Raw genomic sequence first — 18572 nt, forward strand, 5'->3', positions numbered from 1 at the left:
ATTGGAAGAATTAATATAGCCTTATGGAGGTGATGACTATTAAAGAAAAAAAAATGGTTAATAGCAGCCTTTGTTGTGAAGCTGCAGGAACTCACAGATAAGGGCCTAAAATGTTGCTTTCAAAGGGAGAATCCTGAAGACCACCACCCCCCCCGCAAAGCTGCTTTGCAATAGTCTGGATCACATTAGATATAGGGCCCCCCACTATCTGAAAATAGGTTCCTATGAAACCTTTCGGTAAACCGAAGTGGCCTAATGTAAAGAAGCAACTATCATTAATATACAGTTGACCCTTGAACAAGGCTTTGAACTGTGCAGGGCCACTTATAGGTATATTTTATTTTTTCAATAAATACAGTACAAGTACTACAAATGTATTTCCTCTTACGATTTTCTTAACATTTTTCACTCGCTCACTTTATTGTGAGAAGACTGGATATAATACTTACAATATACAAATATATGTCAATCAACTGTATGTTGTCAGCAAGGCTATCAGTCAATAGCAGCCTATTATTTGAGTTTTGGGGAAGTCAAAAGTTCCATGCAGACTGTCGACTGCGAGAGGGTCAGTACTGCTAACCCCGTGTTGTTCAAGGATCAACTGTATATGGAAAAAAAATTAAGCATTCCCAGGCCCACAAAATAACTTCTTATAGGTTTTGCTGATACCTTGGGTACATCTTGCTAAGAGATGCAGAAAATAAATTGAGATAAACACAGATGTTCACAGACATGGTTCAAAGCAATAGCAGCTGAGATGCTGCGTGTAGTTCCCGGGGAAGGAGCCAGGTGGCGCCACTCGGCTGCTGGGATGATGTCAACTGTAATTACACTGTCAGTAATTACACTGTCAACTGTAATTGCTCCCTGCAAAAATGCTGAACGCCATTTTTGCTTTTATGGAAAATGAATGCCATTTTGCACTTTTCGTAAAAGCAAAAATTCTTTCCAGATTTCCATTGGTTAGTAAAAGCAGGTATTAATGTAGGTCTTTCACAAAAGCAAAATGGTGGAATACAAACTTTGAAAAAGCAGGGAATACCTGTATTTTAAACTTCAAAGTTCAGCTGGGGCAAGGTGTTAGAAGATAAGACTAGAAAGATCTTGCTGGGAAACAGTTCACAACGGGATAGTCATTAAGAATAACAGCAGGGACATTAACCAACAAGGATCTTCCAAAGAAAGAATTTTCCAAATCCTCACTGGAACATCAGCCAAAGGACTATATTTTACTTGAAATCTGCTGATTCTGAGTATTAGCTTTTTAATCTAAGGTTTCTCACAAACAGAGAATAATTTTTTAATTCCCTTCTCAGCTATTCCTCTTTCTGAAGACAGTCTTAAGGGCGCTGATAAATCTTATTTAAGATCCAAATTGTTGGGGCACCTTGGTGGTTCAGTTGGTTAAGTATCAAACTCTTGGCTTCAGCTCTTATGATTTCAGAGTCCTGGGATCAAGCCAATATGGGGCTCCAGGCTTACCGTGGAGTCGGCTTGCGATTCTCTGCCTCTCCATTTCCATCTGCCCCTTCTCTGCTCTCTCTCTTCTCTCATAAATAAATAAATATATAATATTTTAAATAAATAGATAAAATCCAAATTGTGTTTCTAAAATGAAGAGTTTCAGAGATCTCCTCTATTGATAGATAAATAAAATGGAAACAAAGCATGAAACTCCTTCACCTGCTATGTAATACTCTTTTGCTCTTTCTCTGATCTCTATATATTGTTATGAACAGTTAGACCAGCCTGGACCACTCAGATCTGAATTTCAGTTAAAACCTTCCTTCTTCTAGGAATCATTTCATGACTCTCCAAATGTTTACTTATGGAAGAATTCTTGGCTCTCCTCCAAAACACAGGATTTGTGCAAGACACATTAGAAGAATATAAATGTTTAATGCTATCAAAATGTGTTTCTATAGTATCCTCTATTTCTTATAATACTTAGCATGCACCATATTGAATCTACTTATTTAATTTTTTCCTCTACTAATCTTATAAGCCCTATGAAAACAGAAAACTTGCCTTTCCTGTTCATTGTTATATACTCAGAGCTTAGTGCAAACCCTGACACACAATGCAAACCCCATAAATATGGGGGAAGAAATTATAAACTAAAAAAAGCCTACACAAAATTTCACATGGTGAAGTTCTGACTCAGAACAAATATTTGAATTTTGGACAGCATGTAAAAATAAGAATAAGCCAACAAAATCACCAGAAATCAGGGAGGGATGCTAAGTATACCTAAATCAATTATTTAATCAATTATTTAGAGGATACTATAAAAAATGTGAGACATAGCAGCAAAACCTACCAATAGACAAAGAACATTCACCATAAATAAGATGAAAATTGTACCAGTTATTCTGTCACACAAAAAAAAAAAAAAAAAAAAACTTAATAAAGCCATGTCTTTTGTAAAGGAAGTCACCAAGGGGAAATAGAAGAACTCTGGGCAAGATGGTGTCACAATACTCCGTCAGATATTTATGCTCATATTTTATCTCTTTTAGCCCAATAAACTTGTTATTTCAGGGTCTTTGATGAGTCTTTTCTGTCGCTTGGTTCTTGTGAAGTACATTTAAATCTGGAATAGGAAAGGATGTTTTAACCATCACTCAAAATCCAGAATCCTCACAGAAAAGATTGATAACTTTCACTACATTAAAAAAAAAAATTCTGTACGTCAAGAAATACCATAACTAACCCCAAAAGGCAACCTGAGAAAACTATTTGTAATTCTATCACCGACAAAGGATTACTCTTGGCTAGAATATATTAATTGCTAAAAATACATTTTAAGAATGAAAAATAGGGATCCCTGGGTGGCTCAGCGGTTTAGGGTTTGCCTTCAGCCCAGGACATGATCCTGAGCTGAGCCATTCGGTCCCAAGATCGAGTCCCGCATCAGGCTCCCGGTGGGGAACCTGCTTCTCCCTCTGCCTGTGTCTCTGCCTCTCTCTCTCTCTCTCTCTCTCTCTGTTTCTCATGAGTAAATAGATAAAATCTTAAAAAAAAAAAAAGAAAGAAAAATAGGTGAAGTCATGAAAAGAAAATGCAAGTAACTTTTAAACACATAAACATGCTCAAATTCTTCTATAATAAAAAGTATAATTAAACTACTTTGAGATGCCACTTTATCTTATCATATTTGCAAAAACTGGAAAGTTTGAAAAAATACGCCATTAGTAAGATGATGGGAAAACAGGCATCCTCATAAATTGCTGATTGGAATGTATATTAATGCAATTACTATGAACAAAAATTTGTCAATTACTATTAAAATTACAGAAACTTCTGATACAACAATCCAACATATGACATTTTTTAAAAAATTTTTATTTATTTATGATAGTCACACAGAGAGAGAGAAAGGCAGAGACACAGGCAGAGGGAGAAGCAGGCTCCATGCACCGGGAGCCCGACGTGGGATTCGAAGGATCGCGCCCTGGGCCAAAGGCAGGCGCTAAACCGCTGCGCCACCCAGGGATCCCCAACATGACATTTTTAAGATATATTTGCACAGGTGAAAAATTATATAGATGCACACATTTGTTTGTTGCAGCATATTGTCTAACAGAAAGAGTTTACATTTATATTATCAAAATAAGTAATATGAGATTATTAATAATATTAATAATTATTTATTAATAATAGATTATGGTATGAGGACTGAAATCATTGTTTTTATTTTCATAGAAATACCACAAGTCCAACAAAATTAAAATAATTATTAAAAATACACAATAAAGCTAAAATCATGGTTACATAAACTAACACAAACTCTAGTTCATAAGAAATCAGATAAAGTAAATTAAAACATGTGTAAGTATTCCACATTGATTTTGCAGACTTCTATATAGACAGGAAGAAGAAGGGCTTTGTTAAGAAAAAGAATGAGAAAGAGATCCTCTTGGAATATATCATCCAACAGTATGTTTTAGGGAAGTATCTGAGAGGTATATTTTATAATCCTTTCAGTAACAGAAAATAACTCTCAGTTGCCTTCAGAACTGACTGACAAATTGGCTTGAAATAAAATTCTTAGATCAAAACCTTTTTCCTTCAAAATTCCACTGAAAGGGCCTCCTTCACACCCAATGCTGGAGTAGGTTGTACACAACACACACACACACACACACACAAATACATCTTACATTTCACTTTCTGTTATGATATATACATAATTATTTCACTGATAAACTTTGTCCCCACCATCCTGGAAACCCCACAATAATAAGGACTGTGATTATTTTATTTGCCTATTATTCACCTATATTTATGTCAGATACAGAGTAAGTATATAGTACATATCCTTTTTAAATGAATAAATGAACAAATGAGTAAAGACAAATTAAGTCCCCATCTATATTATTTCATTTCCCTCTGACATTTACCATTAGAATAAAGGCATCTAAGGAAAGGTAAATTTTGCTCTATAGTAAGTAAACTGCATATTCTAAGCTCATGCTTAAAGCATCTTTAATCCTCTTTTGAATTTGGTAAGAATTTATCTATGTGTGAAGCTTAGTCTCTACCGTTGAACTTTTTTTTTTGAGATGAAATCATTTGGATTCAAAATTTAAATTCCCCCATTAAGAGGTAATTATGTCAATCAGTGATGCAAGATCTTGGGCAAAAATGTGAATACAATAATAGCTAACACAGAATGGCTCCCTTGTGCCACATACTCTTCCAGGGGCATGAATAATAGCCAGTTAATCCCAAATTAACTCTCTGAAGTTGGATTAATTACAAAGATGAGGCATCTGAGATTAACAAAGGTTAAGACAGTTCCAAAGGAGAGAACCATTTGAGGGACAAGAGATTCTTCTTAATGCTTAAGATGAATATCATACGTATATAATATATGTATGCATATGCACAGAACAGATATATGAAAGAAACTCCACAGACGTTACTTCCAGAGGGAGCTAAGAATCTAGAGATAGAGGAGAATTGATATTTTACTATAAACACATTTGTACTTTCTGAAAAGTTTGCTATGTGCATATGTTACACTTCCAGTTTAAAAACAGAGAGAGAGAGAGAGAGAGAGAGAGAACATATTACCTATTCTGAATGTGTGTTATTTATGCTCCACTTGGTAAAGGATACCAACTGAAGAGAGAAAAGCCAAGGCCAAAACTGTCAATACCAGTCTTGCCCATGGCCAGTCCTGTTTGACAGAGAGTATTTAGGGTAATTTATAAACACAAAATATATGTATTTTATAAATGTTATGAATATGCCTTCAGGAAAAATATATATCACAAAAATATAGTTTGTTTCCTTTTCTTTGAGTTATTTTATATATTCATTTTAAAAGGCCCCTGTGAAATGTATTCTCACTGTAATATGTAACTGTTCACTAATCCCTATTATTTATTAATAGAAAGCTATATTGTGGTCTATCTATAAGTAGTGATATTCAGAAGTATTTCTTTGAAAATGGCAACACCTTTTTTGATCCCCATAATTCCAGTTTTATAATCATTCAACATCAAATCAGGAACAAGTCTCATCATTTTCATCATACTGAGGTGGTATGATGAGATATCAGTTCAAGATATTGTTTCAGTTAAAAGGGAAAAATACCCATAAAAAAAACCTAATCTACTTGTCTGTTTCAAAATGAAGTTTTTTTTTTTTTAAGCTGTAATCTGATGGACAAGAAATACATGACAGAAGACTTACAGTAAGATGAGCCACAGCTGCTTGTTTTGCCTTCAGTTCAATCAGATTCACCAAAGAAATAATAATTCATAGGAAGCAGGATGGGATGGGATGGGATGGGATGGGATGGGATGGGATGGGATGGGATGGGATGGGATGGGATTGGTAGTACTTTTTCACTTTTGAGATAAGTACAGGCAACCCTGAACTTTAACAAAAGTACTTAATGCTTATCAAAAATATTTTTTAAATAAGTATATATCTGATGTAAAAAGCGCCACATCATCTTGAGAGATAAAGGCTAACAATAATAGCTGACATTTACCAACACATTCCAGCTGACCTTGCACTCTTCTATTATCACATTTAATATCCCGTTTTTATATGTTCAAGATGATGAAACAAGTGTCACCAGGGTAAGCAACTTAGTCAAAACAAAAAACACTCAAATTCAGGATTCTCCATTCTAAGTTCAGAGTTGAGCATGTAGCATTTATTCACCAAATATTTATTTATCTCCTCTCCGCCAGGTGCTCTTAAAAGACCTTGAGATGCAATCCTTTCAAGGAACTTACTTATTACTGGGAGAGACTGATGGTATCAAGTGGACTAACTTATTTTTTTAAATAACATTTGTGATAAATTATATGATGGAAATACGGAGTATACTGTAATTAAGACTGAGGTTGGACTTCTTTGAGTAGAGGGATGAGGGCAGACTTCTCAAACTGCAGCATTGAGCACAGCCTTAAAATCACAAAAGAAGCAGCTTGTCTAAAGCAGAAGAACTTACAAGCAGAAAGAAAAACACAGTCCCTGTTTTAAGAAAGAACTGCATCTGTTTGTGGAGCCAATATAGGAGGCCAGTACACTGGACTGTAGAACCAGAGGGAGAATAACATGAGTGAAGTCTAGCTGAGAATGTGGGTGGAGGGAGAGACAGATTATAATAAGACTTTATAGATGCTAAAAGAGTTTGAATTTTATTCTAAACTAGGATTTCACTTAAGGAGTTCAAACCGGAAAGTAACTCTGTCTAATGACATTTTTAAATGTAAAACATGCTTGGCAAATAAGCAGGTGATAATACTACTTGGTTAAGTAGATTTTATACTCAAACAAAGATAGTTTTGAGGATAAAAGGAGGCATTACTAATAATTACTCCATGACAACGGGTCTACACCAGGACTGTCTCAAGTATATCAGTTGGCTTTTGTTACATAACGTACTACTCATTGGATTTAAACATCAACATTTATTCAACTCACAATTCTAGGAGTCATTTAGAAGCCTTTTTTTGTGGTCTGAGCCTGCTTGGAGGATTTCCTCTGGGTTCACAGGCAGATTGAAAAAGGCCTGTCTGAAGATGTCTAAATAATCTAAGATGGCCTTTGAATCACTATAGACTTCCATTACATAGATCTTCCTCACAAGGAAAAGGAAATTTCAACAATTTGGCAAGTAGTTCAGGAATTTTTACAAATCATAAAGCAAAAATTAGCCAAATATATATTATTCCTAGGAATAATTTTATTTGAAAGTGGTTTATATCTTGAATGATAGTAAATAATACAGATCATTTGAATACAGTCTACACTCAGACTTTTTGCTGATAAGGTTTTTTAAATGGTTAGTAAAGACAGATATATCATACATTTATATATTTCTTCTTTTTGCTTATTATTTATATCCTAACTGGGGACTTGTCTTTTTAAATTTCCACAGAAAATGCTTTAAGTTGTTCTATTAGATATATTCTAAAGAGACATCATTTCTAGGAAGTGGAATATTTCAATATCTCTCATGTATCTTTATCTTCTCCTGAATTTCATACAGACTTTCTCTGCTATTATTAATATGTAAGATTTTGTTTTAATTATATTATTAGGAACTGCCTAAGTTCATCTTAGGTACAGTTAACAAATCAAATTTGGTTATTTTGTAGATACCATAAAATCTCCCTTTCAGTGCCACATGCTGGGTCCAGTTATTTGAATATATCTGGGTGAAAGCCAAGAGAAGAGGACCATGTATTTTCTGAGAATATGCTTTTAATTACATAACTCACTCATCACCTCCTGTTTTCAAGACCAAAGGAAAACTATGGAAGGAGGTGATGGAAGCAAGACCATTTGGTCGAAATACCAAGTGTTTATAGAGACTTGTGTCTATGCTTTAGCAAAGTAAGGTAGGGTGACATTTAATTATAAATACAGACCACCTGAAATCCATCAGTGCTAGCTAAACATGAGCAAGACGGGCAGTTCAGGGTCGAAGAGTCTCATGGTAGGAAAATCGCATGGGTATTAACAAAACTCATAAGAGTTTATTTTCTTCTTCCTTTCTTAATAAAAAAATATTCTTTCAAAAGCTCCATTTAAATTGGTTCCTCATAATTGCTCATAGAGAAAGGAGAAAATATTATCTTTTTTCTTCAAACAACTTGATAAAATCTTGTATCTGCAGGTAACCAGAATTTTCAGGTGTATCATGAACTCCACTTAAAAGAAGTACATAAGAAACAGATCTACCACACTCAGCCTATCTGGACAAAAAAGCCTTATAGTTCACTTTGTGGGGCTGAGTGATTAAGATGAGCTGTCTACATTAATCAGATTAAATAAGAAATGGCCAAATATCTATTATGTGCTGCATGGAGACCAACAGTAGCTTGAATTCAAGCTAGAAAGTTTTAATGAGGAGACTTAATTAAAACACACATCATCTTCAGAAATAGTCCTTAATTCTGAGAAAAATCACTGCCAAACTTAGCTCAGCTGTAGTAATTAGCAGAGACTGGGAATTCAGAGAGCTATCCCGTTATAAAAATGTATGCTAAGGAGTGACTTTCCAGAATATTGTCTGGAGTGTGTATTCTTGAGGCTCTGATCCTATGACTGAGACTCTTGTAGATTTTGGCAGAACAAGACTTTAAGTGGTACCTCAGTAGACCCCTACCCATGAAATACAGAGATCTGATCTAAAAATCCTGACATCCAGGAACCTCAACATCAGAGACATGGACTCACTACATTCTTCAGTCAATTTTTTAATATCTCAATTTAATTGGAAGTATTCTTTCCAACTGAGCAGAATCTGTCTCTTTGAGGTTTTCATGCACTTTTTAATATTTGCTCTCTAAAATCACCCAGATGAAGTTTAATCCCACTTTTCCATACCTGTATATGTCATTGTTTTATTCTTCTCTAACACAATAGGAGTCCCTGATGTTTCTACTGTGCCTCATAATCCTATTTCAGGTCTTACCACCATCAGGATCAGTTCCTTCTGAAAGAAAAGTGGTTGCTGTCCTTCTTAAACTGTGATACCACAAAGTCTAATCTACTCAGTGTGTCATATTTTTTAAAGATATTTATTTACTTATTTGAGAGAGTCAGAGATAGTGACAGAGATAGCATGAGTGGAGATAAGAGGGAGAAGCAGACTCCCTACTGAGCAGGGAGCAGGATGTGGGGCTGGATCTCAGGACCCTGAGATCATGACCTGAACCTGGGGCAGAGGCTTAACTGACTGAGCTACCCAGGCGCCCCCATTCAGTGTGTCTCATAAGGACTTATGCCTCTAGTGCTTCGGACTCTCAAGTTTTGTAATTGCTTCCTAATTTTCCATTAACATTTTGGCAGTTACAGCACACTGTTGGCTGATTTTGAACTTGTAATCAATGAAAACTCCTGTCTTTTTCTTATGAACAGCTTCTGAGCCAGGTTCCTCTATATTTTGTACTTCATCAGTTGATCAAGTCCAAATTTGTTTCATCCTTATTGAACAAATGATCAATATCCACTTTAAGAAAAATTAGAAAATACAGCAAGCAAGATGAGCAAGAATAAAAATTAAGTATAAGTCATCCCCTTTATTCCAAACATGTGAAGACAACTAGTATTTCCATTTTGGTAAATATTTTATCAACCTCTTTTTTTTTCTATGCATACATACGCTAGCTGTTGGATATTTCTGTGCATTTTTTTGTGCACACATACAAAACGTAATTATATATATTCTATGATCTTATGAAGTTTTTCCAAGTTGTAACTTTGTAAATGTCTTTAAAATTTTTAAGATAAATATTTATCCATCTATATTTCATTTGAAATGGCTTCACAATACTCTAGTTTCAGATGTAACAACACTGTACAAGGTACTATAGCCATGTAACAAACCAGTTCAAAATGTAGTGACTTAAAACAACAATCTTTCTTTTGCTTACAAATCTAGAGTTTGGAAGAGCTCAACCGACTTGTCTCTGCTCTACTTAGAATCAGCTATAGTGGCTCAAAGGCTAGAGGCTGGTTTTATCTGAAATCTCACTCACTTACATGATTAAATACTGACTTTCCACTAGAACACTTACAAGTGACCTTGCCATGGAGTCTGGGCTTCCTCATGACATAGAAACAGAACAAATAAGGTTTCAAGGGACAAAAACTCGAAAAGAGAGCCAGATGGACGTCATATTGCCTTTAAACATCACTTTCATCATCTTCTAGTCAATGAGAGATCCACAAAGTCCTAGCCAGGTTCAGGGGGAGGCAAAATAGACTCCATCTGTAAATGGGGGAAGGGTAAGGTTAAGGAAGAGCATGTGGGACTGGAAATATTTTTATGACGATTTTGGGAAATTACTTTTGCCACAGCCGTAATTCATTTAACCTACTTGATACTGTTTAAAATTCCCACCATTATAAAAAATGCTGCATAGACATTTCTCAAATATACATTTGTGAGTATTTACATAATGATTTCCCTAGGATATATTCTGAGAACAGTGATTACTAGGTCAAAGTTCACCCACATTTCTAAGGCTTTCGATAGATACTGGCAAATTGCCGTTCAGAAACAGAATGGCAGTTTAGACCCCAATCACCAGTCCATGAATGGAAAAGTCTATTTCCTAACTCCAACTTAAAGACTGGGTATTATCAGACTTTTTAATATTAGCCAGTGCTATATTATTGTTATTTAAATTTGAATTCCTTCAATTATTAGTACATTTGAACATTTTATATGTCTACCAGTTATTTGTAAAAGGCAAATTTTACAAATAATTTCTTAATTTCTAATTTCTAATTTCTAATAATTTCTAATTTCTTCTTAGAAATTGCCTTTTCTTGGCCTTTGATCACTTTTCTTTCGATCTCTCTCTTTGAAGTGTTTTAGAGAGTTTTCTGTATTGAGGACATTAAGCCTTGTCATATATATTGCACTGCTTTTCCAAGTTTGTTATTTGTCTGTTATACTCTATGTAAAGTTCCTATATTTTCCTGTATTCAAAAGAATATTCATTTCTAATAATGGTTTGAGGCCTTCTTCTTCAAGATATACATTATGTAAAAATTAACCTATATTTCCTTTGAATACTTTTTCTAAGATTTAATTTCCATAAACTTTTTAAAAGATTTTATTTATTTATTTGAGACAGAGAACATGTGTGAGAGCAAAAACAAGCAGGGAGAGGGGCAGAAGGATAAGGAGAAACAGACTCCTCATTAAACAAGGAGTCTGATATAGGGATCAATCCCAGGACCCTGAGATCACGACCTGAGCTGAAGGTAGATGCTTAGCTGACTGAACCACCCAGGTGCCCTTAGAAACTCTTTAATAAATCTGAAATTTGGGGCAGGAAAGAAATAGAAAATATTTTTTTTCTAAATAATTTTCTTGAAAATCTTTTGTTTAATAATTCATTTTTTCTATTGTTTAAGGTGTCACTTCTATCACAAACCAAATATTTAATACACTAGTTCTTGAGGTTTTGATCTTCTATAGGCTTCTGTTTATCTTTCTCTCACAACTTATTTGTCTATCAAGCTATTCCTCTGCTTCTTTCTCAATGTATTCTCATTACACTGTTACAGACAGTGCTGCTTCATGGACAGTGATATGTGAACTTTCTTGTTTCTTAAAGCCATTTGTAAATCTCATAGAAGTTTTGGATTCTCTACCTTAAAAATATCTTCTCTACCTCGAAAACCTCTGTATCATAAAATTGTTTTCAATCAATTTCCTATAATTATCCATCCCTGAGATGTGTCAAGTATCATCCTTGCACATATCTTATGAATTTAACTCCTGAGTATTTTATTATTTAGATTGTTACTGTGAATGAGCTTTCTTTTCCATTTAACACTCTGTTATGTTGGTTTGTTTATAACATACAGAAAAGCTGTTGATTTTTAAAAACAATTCTTTTTTGTCCAGCTACCTTTTTTAATTCTTTCAATTTGAAATTTAAATACTTTCTTTTTTTATGTTGTTTATTTATTCATGAGAGACACAGAGAGAGAGGCAGAGACATAGGCAGAGGGAGAAGCAGGCTCCCTGCAGAGAGCCCCACGCGGGATTCGGTCCCAGGACCCCGGGATCATGCCTTGAGCTGAAGGCAGATGCTCAACCGCTGAGCCACCCAGGCATCCTGATGAGCCACCCAAGCATCCCTAAATACTTTCATTTTGAATGAATAAGTCATGGGGATGAAAGCTGCAACATACCAGATGTAGTCAATGATATTGTAATAGTTTTGCACAGTGACAAATGGTAGCTACACTTGTGGTGAGCATAGCATAATGTGTCAAATTGTCAAATCACTGTGTTGCACACCTGAGGCTAATGCAACATTGTGTGTCAACTATGCTAAAATAAAATAATAAAATAAAATAAAATAAAATAAATGTTTTCATTTTAAATCCTTAGTGTGTTCTATGTAGAAAAACAAACCATTTGCACTGAATATAGCATTGCCTTCTCTTTTCCAGTATTTAAATATGATATATATCATGTTAGAACATATAAAACATACGTCCCGGTTAGGATATCTAAAACATTGCTAAACAATAATGGAGATAATATACTTTTACTTTTATCCATCTTTTAATGCATAAGTTATTTTGAATACTAGTCTTACTAGTCTTACCTGGCTACCTGTGCAAAATAAAAACTCTTGCTGTGTTCAGTTTCCTTCTGTTTTTCTTTTCTTTTTTTTTAAGATTTTATTTATTCATGAGAGACACAGAGAGAGAGAGGCAGAGACACAGGCAGAGGAAGAAGCAGGCTCCATGCAGGGAGCCCAATGCAGGACTCGATCCCAGGACCTCAGGATCACACCCTGGGCCGAAGGCAGGGGCTAAACCGCTGAGCCACCCAGGGATCCTCTCCTTCTGTTTTTCATAAGTTTTTGTTCTATTCCCAGTTTATTAGCCATAGATGTCTTTTTAAACTTTTTATCGGGATATAATTCACTTACCATAACATTCACCCTTTTAAAGTGTACATTTCATAGGTTTTAGTATATTCACAAAATTATGCAACCATTATCCTTAGCAAATTCCAAAACATTTCATCATTCCAAATAGAAACCATTCACTAGTAATCACTCCCCACTCCCCACTTCCCCCAGCCCTAGTAACCATTCATCTACTTTCTGTCTCTGTGAATTTGTCTATTCTGGACATGTCATATAAATGCTTTCTAATCAGATTGAGCCCATTGTTTCCAACTCTTAGAGATATTTCTGAATTCTAATTCTACTCCAAGTTACATTAGCTATTAATTTTACACTGCTAGATGAATGTCGATTAGTATTATAAGTGTGCCTCTGTGTTCTAAGTCAGTAATAATATTCAAACAGGAAATGTGCAACTTCTAGGTAGGAATCTTCTGTTACATTGTTACAAAAAGCTTAAAGTTCTCAAGAATCATCTTGTCAGCATGTTTTTATTTCTCCTTCAAGCATGTTTTAAAAACCTGTTAAGTGATTAGCTAAGAACATGTTATGTTGTTTCTGGTATACCAGTGAAACCCTACCAAATCCTGAAATTAAGGGGTTTTTTTGGCAAAATTTATTCTAAATTACCACATAGTAACTCCTACTAATCAATACACCCTGTTCTTTATGTGAATAAACTGTCCCTTTCACAACAAAATTGAAACTGTTCTCTAGCACTTTCTTTAAGATTTCATTAATTTATTCATAAGAGACACAGAGAGAAGCAGAGAAATAAGCAGGCTCCCTCCAGGGAGCCCCTTTCAGGACTTGATCCCACAAGCCTGGGATCATGACCTGAGCCAGAGGCAGATGCTCAACCATTGAGCCATCCAGGTGCCCCCTCTTCTCTGGTATTAATTACAAATCTAATAACCTACAATTTTCAGAATAACATCTTTTTTAAAAAAACCCAAATTGTTAGTTTTTCTCTACTCTAAATTCTGTAATCTTCCCTTTTTTCCATAATATCTCAAAAATCACAGATAATGTGGCAATTGCTAATTACCACTTTAGTACCTGCTTTCTATACACTACAGTCTAGAGGAGAAAGAAAGGGACAGCAGTATAATTCACATCTCTCTGCCAAGTTGCTATCAATTCTTATTTCAATGATTCAATTTCTCATTCCCCCCCAAAATTTTTTGATTAATATAAATTATCATGAAAAATGAAGAGTCATGGACTCTGACAAGTATGGCATGGAGAAGAGCTCAAGGAGTGGTCCCATGGAGCGCTCAGAGTCTTCAGATCCTGTCCCCATAGAGCCCAGTGACCTGCCTCAGGGGCAGGGCTAGGTCTGGCCACCAGTCCAGGAAAGGGTGAGAGGGATGGAAGCTGATATGTTCTCCTAAGCTCCTCTCACCATCCAGTTACCCCCACCCCCACCCAACCCTCAGTGCTTTAGCTGTACCCAGGCATCCAGAAAGAGCTGGCTTCCCACTAGGGTGAGGCTACAGCCACCCATCTGTTAGAATCAGCCTCTTCCTAATACACTTATTTATAAAAGAGGTAGATCTCCTCAACCCATCAGAGCTCTGGCCTCCTACAGATGTGTATATACACATGTGTATACCATAGAACTAAAACAAAAGTGGAGCCCTATATGTTAAGGACAAAATTAAGTTGGCCAGTGCAGTTACATTAAACAAAAATAAAACAAATTTATCTTAGTTACAGAAACTTACAGCTCTTCTCAGAAATCTGCAAAGGACGCCAAGCCAATCCCCAAACACCAAGTCTGTTACACCTCATCTTTGGATTTCCTGTTCTACTGACTAGGCTACCCTGATCCAAATAAAGAAGAAGACCACTAGGCAATCAGGTGAAAAAGCCAAATATATTCTGCATTTGCCTTATTAAAACCCTTTAGTATGGGGGCACCCAGGTGGTTCAGTTGGTTGGGCAACAGATTCTTGGTTTTGGCTCAGGCCACGATCTCAGGGTCCTGGGATGGAGACAGCACTCATGCTCCCTGCTCCTCCAGGAGTTGGCTTGAGGATTCTCTCTCTCCCTCTGCCCCTGCCCCCACACGCTCATGCACCAGATCTGTCTCTCTCTCAAATAAATAAATCTTAAAACAACAACAACCCTTTAGTCTGTGAGCAACTCAGAACTCACAACTCCCATAGCCTTGAGTTTCCCAGTTTTCAGGTCAAAACTTTTGCAACAAACTTGTCTTTCTGTTTTGTTTTATTCAGTGTGCAGAGTTCAGCAATACAAACCTGTGTGCACAGAGGGGCCAGCATGAAGGTCCACAGTAAATGATGCATCCCCTTCCTTAATGAAGAAATGAAACAACAACCTTAAAAAATGGGGAGTTGGCTGAGGGGAGTGGAGAGGAGAAGGCTCCACGCTGTGTCTCTGGGAACCTCCCACGTGGAACTCTCCCTAGACGTAGGAAGTATCTCGTCTGTGCACTGCATTAGCACCAGATGGATGTGGTCAATCTGCGCCAGGTGTGTGACAGGATACAATGTGGAGACCATGGAACCCCCAAGATTTGCCACCAGGAACAGCATCTTCATCAGGATCACAGAGATCAAAGCTGAGATGGCTTAACCTCAAGAAAAACAAGGCCACAATGTCCCACCTAAATCTGATTAAGGCTTGCCTTTCTAAGCTTTGCAGAGAACTCATTACTCCAAAAGGTGGTGGTCACCGGCAAGGAGAAGATTTTGATGTGACCAGGACATAGGGATGCTCAAATATATTGTGGATTTTCCATCTGTGGAGAAATCAACACTGCTCAGTAACCTGGTAGGGGTATATTTCAACAAGACAGCCTGAGTTCACTATCCCACCACAGATCCTGGTGTCATCGATACAAAAGTGCCAGGACCCAGATTCTGGATCTCCCAGTTATCAATGAAGGTGCCAAGAATGGAAAAAGTAAAGGAAGTCATTGCAGTGGCCTGAGAATATAACTTGATCCTGATTGTTCTGGATGTCCTGAAACCACTGGGACATAAGATAATTGAAAACAAGCTGGAAGACTTTAGCTTTCACTTGAACAGCAAACCCCTAACATTGGTTTTAAAAAGAAGGATAAGGGAGGCATCAATCTCACTATCACTTGCCTTCAGAGTGAGCTGAATGCTGAAAGTATGAATAGCATTCTGGCTGAATATAAAATTAGTAATGCCGGTATGGCTCTGCACAGTGATGCACAGTAGATGACCTCGCTGATGCGATGGAAGAAAACAGAGTTTATATCCTTTGTATCTATGTGTTAAATAAGATTGATCAGATCTCCATTGAAGAATTGGGTATCATATATAAGGTGCCTCACTGTCCATCCATCTCTGACCTGGAATATTGGTGATCTGTCGGAAAATATTTGGTACTAACAGAAACTAGTAAGGATCTACACCAAACCCAAAGGCCAGTTGCCAGATTACACACCTCCAGTGGGGCCGCCTTACCCCAGGATCATGTGTAGCATTTCTATATGAATATTCCCAAAAACGTTATCAAAGAATGAAATATCTTTTGGTCTGGGGGTCTTTCTGTGAAACACAATTCTCAAAAAGTGGCTTAAGACCATACATTAGAGAAAGAGAATGTCATTTAGATTGTGAAAAATCGAAGCCTTTTCCTTTCCCCATCAGTCAGGCGAAACATAGCAGCTTTCCATATGACCCAGCATTCTTATCTCAGGTCCCTTCTGGCTTTGGTACCTACCAGGTCAGGAATTACAAGGGGAAGATGGAGGGACCCACACTGAAACTTCATTTGTCCTATCTTAGTGTCACCTTGTATACTGAACTGAATAAAAACCTGGTAGAAGAGGGGAAAAGCCACATTGGGTAAGGATTTCACAAACATCTGCCTGGGGATTCATAATTAAGGTGGTCATAGGGCCATAAACATTTTTGAAATCTTGTTCAGGGCAGATATATGCAAATCTGAAATATGTAAACAAGGACACCTATACCTGAGGTGAGGTTAATGAATGTTTAATGAATGTGTGAGTGATATAAACTTTCAGTGATGGTGCTCACTCTAATTTTAATGCATATAGGATACATTAGTAATTACTTTATTTAAAGTTTTGCTTTTCATTATTTAATTAGTAGGAAGTAAAGATAAATCTAAATACATTCGATGACTCAAGCAAACTGGCAAAATGCTATAAACTACCAAAGGAGAAAAAATTTTGTGAAAGCTCATAGAAGAGCAACTTTGTTGTTTTTAACATTCTTTACAGAAATATATTAAGATAAATATAAGTTTTATGGCAACCCAAATTTTTCATGTTTGATTTATAAATATGATGGATAGGAAGTGTTACAAAACAGCAGGTAAATCTTTAAAATATTCAGTTCTAGGATGTGTTCATGACCCTCTGTGCTTTGTGCCACATAATGGATTGTTCACAGAGCATTGATAACAATGTGACATACAGTCTTAGGCACAGTGGATCAAATCATTGAACTGGGAGATAGAAGATTGTAATTCTCATTTTGGCTTTCATTACCTGAGTGACCCTAGCCAATTCATTCATTCATGAAACAGAATTTTAGAAAACTTCTGCCATGTGCTACGATCTCTACAGTACAACAGCATAGAGCAGTTAACAAAATTCCCTGACTTCATAGAGCTTATAGTCCAGTCATTTAATGTCTATTCAAGTCAAGACACAATTTTTTTAATCTCATATGTTCTCATTTATGAAATAAAAGAATTGGGCATTTACAATGTCCTGTCAAATGTTCCTGAGCTTTCTTTTTTTTTTTAGTGCTTTTATTTTTTTTAATTTATTTTTTATTGGTGTTCAATTTACCAACATACAGAATAACACCCAGTGCCCGTCACCCATTCACTCCGACCCCCGCCCTCCTCCCCTTCTACCACCCCTAGTTCGTTTCCCAGAGTTAGCAGTCTTTACGTTCTGTCTCCCTTTCGGATATTTCTCACACATTTCTTCTCCCTTCCCTTATATTCCCTTTCACTATTATTTATATTCCCCAAATGAATGAGACCATATAATGTTTGTCCTTCTCCGATTGACTTACTTCACTCAGCATAATACCCTCCAGTTCCATCCACGTTGAAGCAAATGGTGAGTATTTGTCATTTCTAATGGCTGAGGAATATTCCATTGTATACATAAACCACATCTTCTTTATCCACTCATCTTTCGATGGACACCGAGGCTCCTTCCACAGTTTGGCTATTGTGGACATTGCTGCTACAAACATCGGGGTGCAGGTGTCCCGGCGTTTCATTGCATCTGTATCTTTGGGGTAAATCCCCAACAGTGCAATTGCTGGGTGGTAGGGCAGGTCTATTTTTACCTCTTTGAGGAACCTCCACACAGTTTTCCAGAGTGGCTGCACCAGTTCACATTCCCACCAACAGTGTAAGAGGGTTCCCTTTTCTCCGCATCCTCTCCAACATTTGTTGTTTCCTGCCTTGTTAATTTGCCCCATTCTCACTGGTGTGAGGTGGTATCTCATTGTGGTTTTGATTTGTATTTCCCTGATGGCAAGTGATGCAGAGCATTTTCTCATGTGCTTGTTGGCCATGTCTATGTCTTCCTCTGTGAGATTTCTCTTCATGTCTTTTGCCCATTTCATGATTGGATTGTTTGTTTCTTTGGTG

General features: G+C 36.5%; 1 pseudogene; it reads left to right on the forward strand.

Annotated features, from left to right (window-relative positions):
- Positions 1 to 15452: 15452 nt before the first annotated feature.
- LOC112674793 (developmentally-regulated GTP-binding protein 1-like) lies at positions 15453 to 16692 on the forward strand (annotated as a pseudogene).
- The last annotated feature ends 1880 nt before the right edge of the window (positions 16693 to 18572 follow it).

This window comes from Canis lupus, chromosome 14, assembly GCF_003254725.2.
Source record: "Canis lupus dingo isolate Sandy chromosome 14, ASM325472v2, whole genome shotgun sequence".
In the NCBI taxonomy this organism is placed as follows: Eukaryota; Metazoa; Chordata; class Mammalia; order Carnivora; family Canidae; genus Canis; species Canis lupus.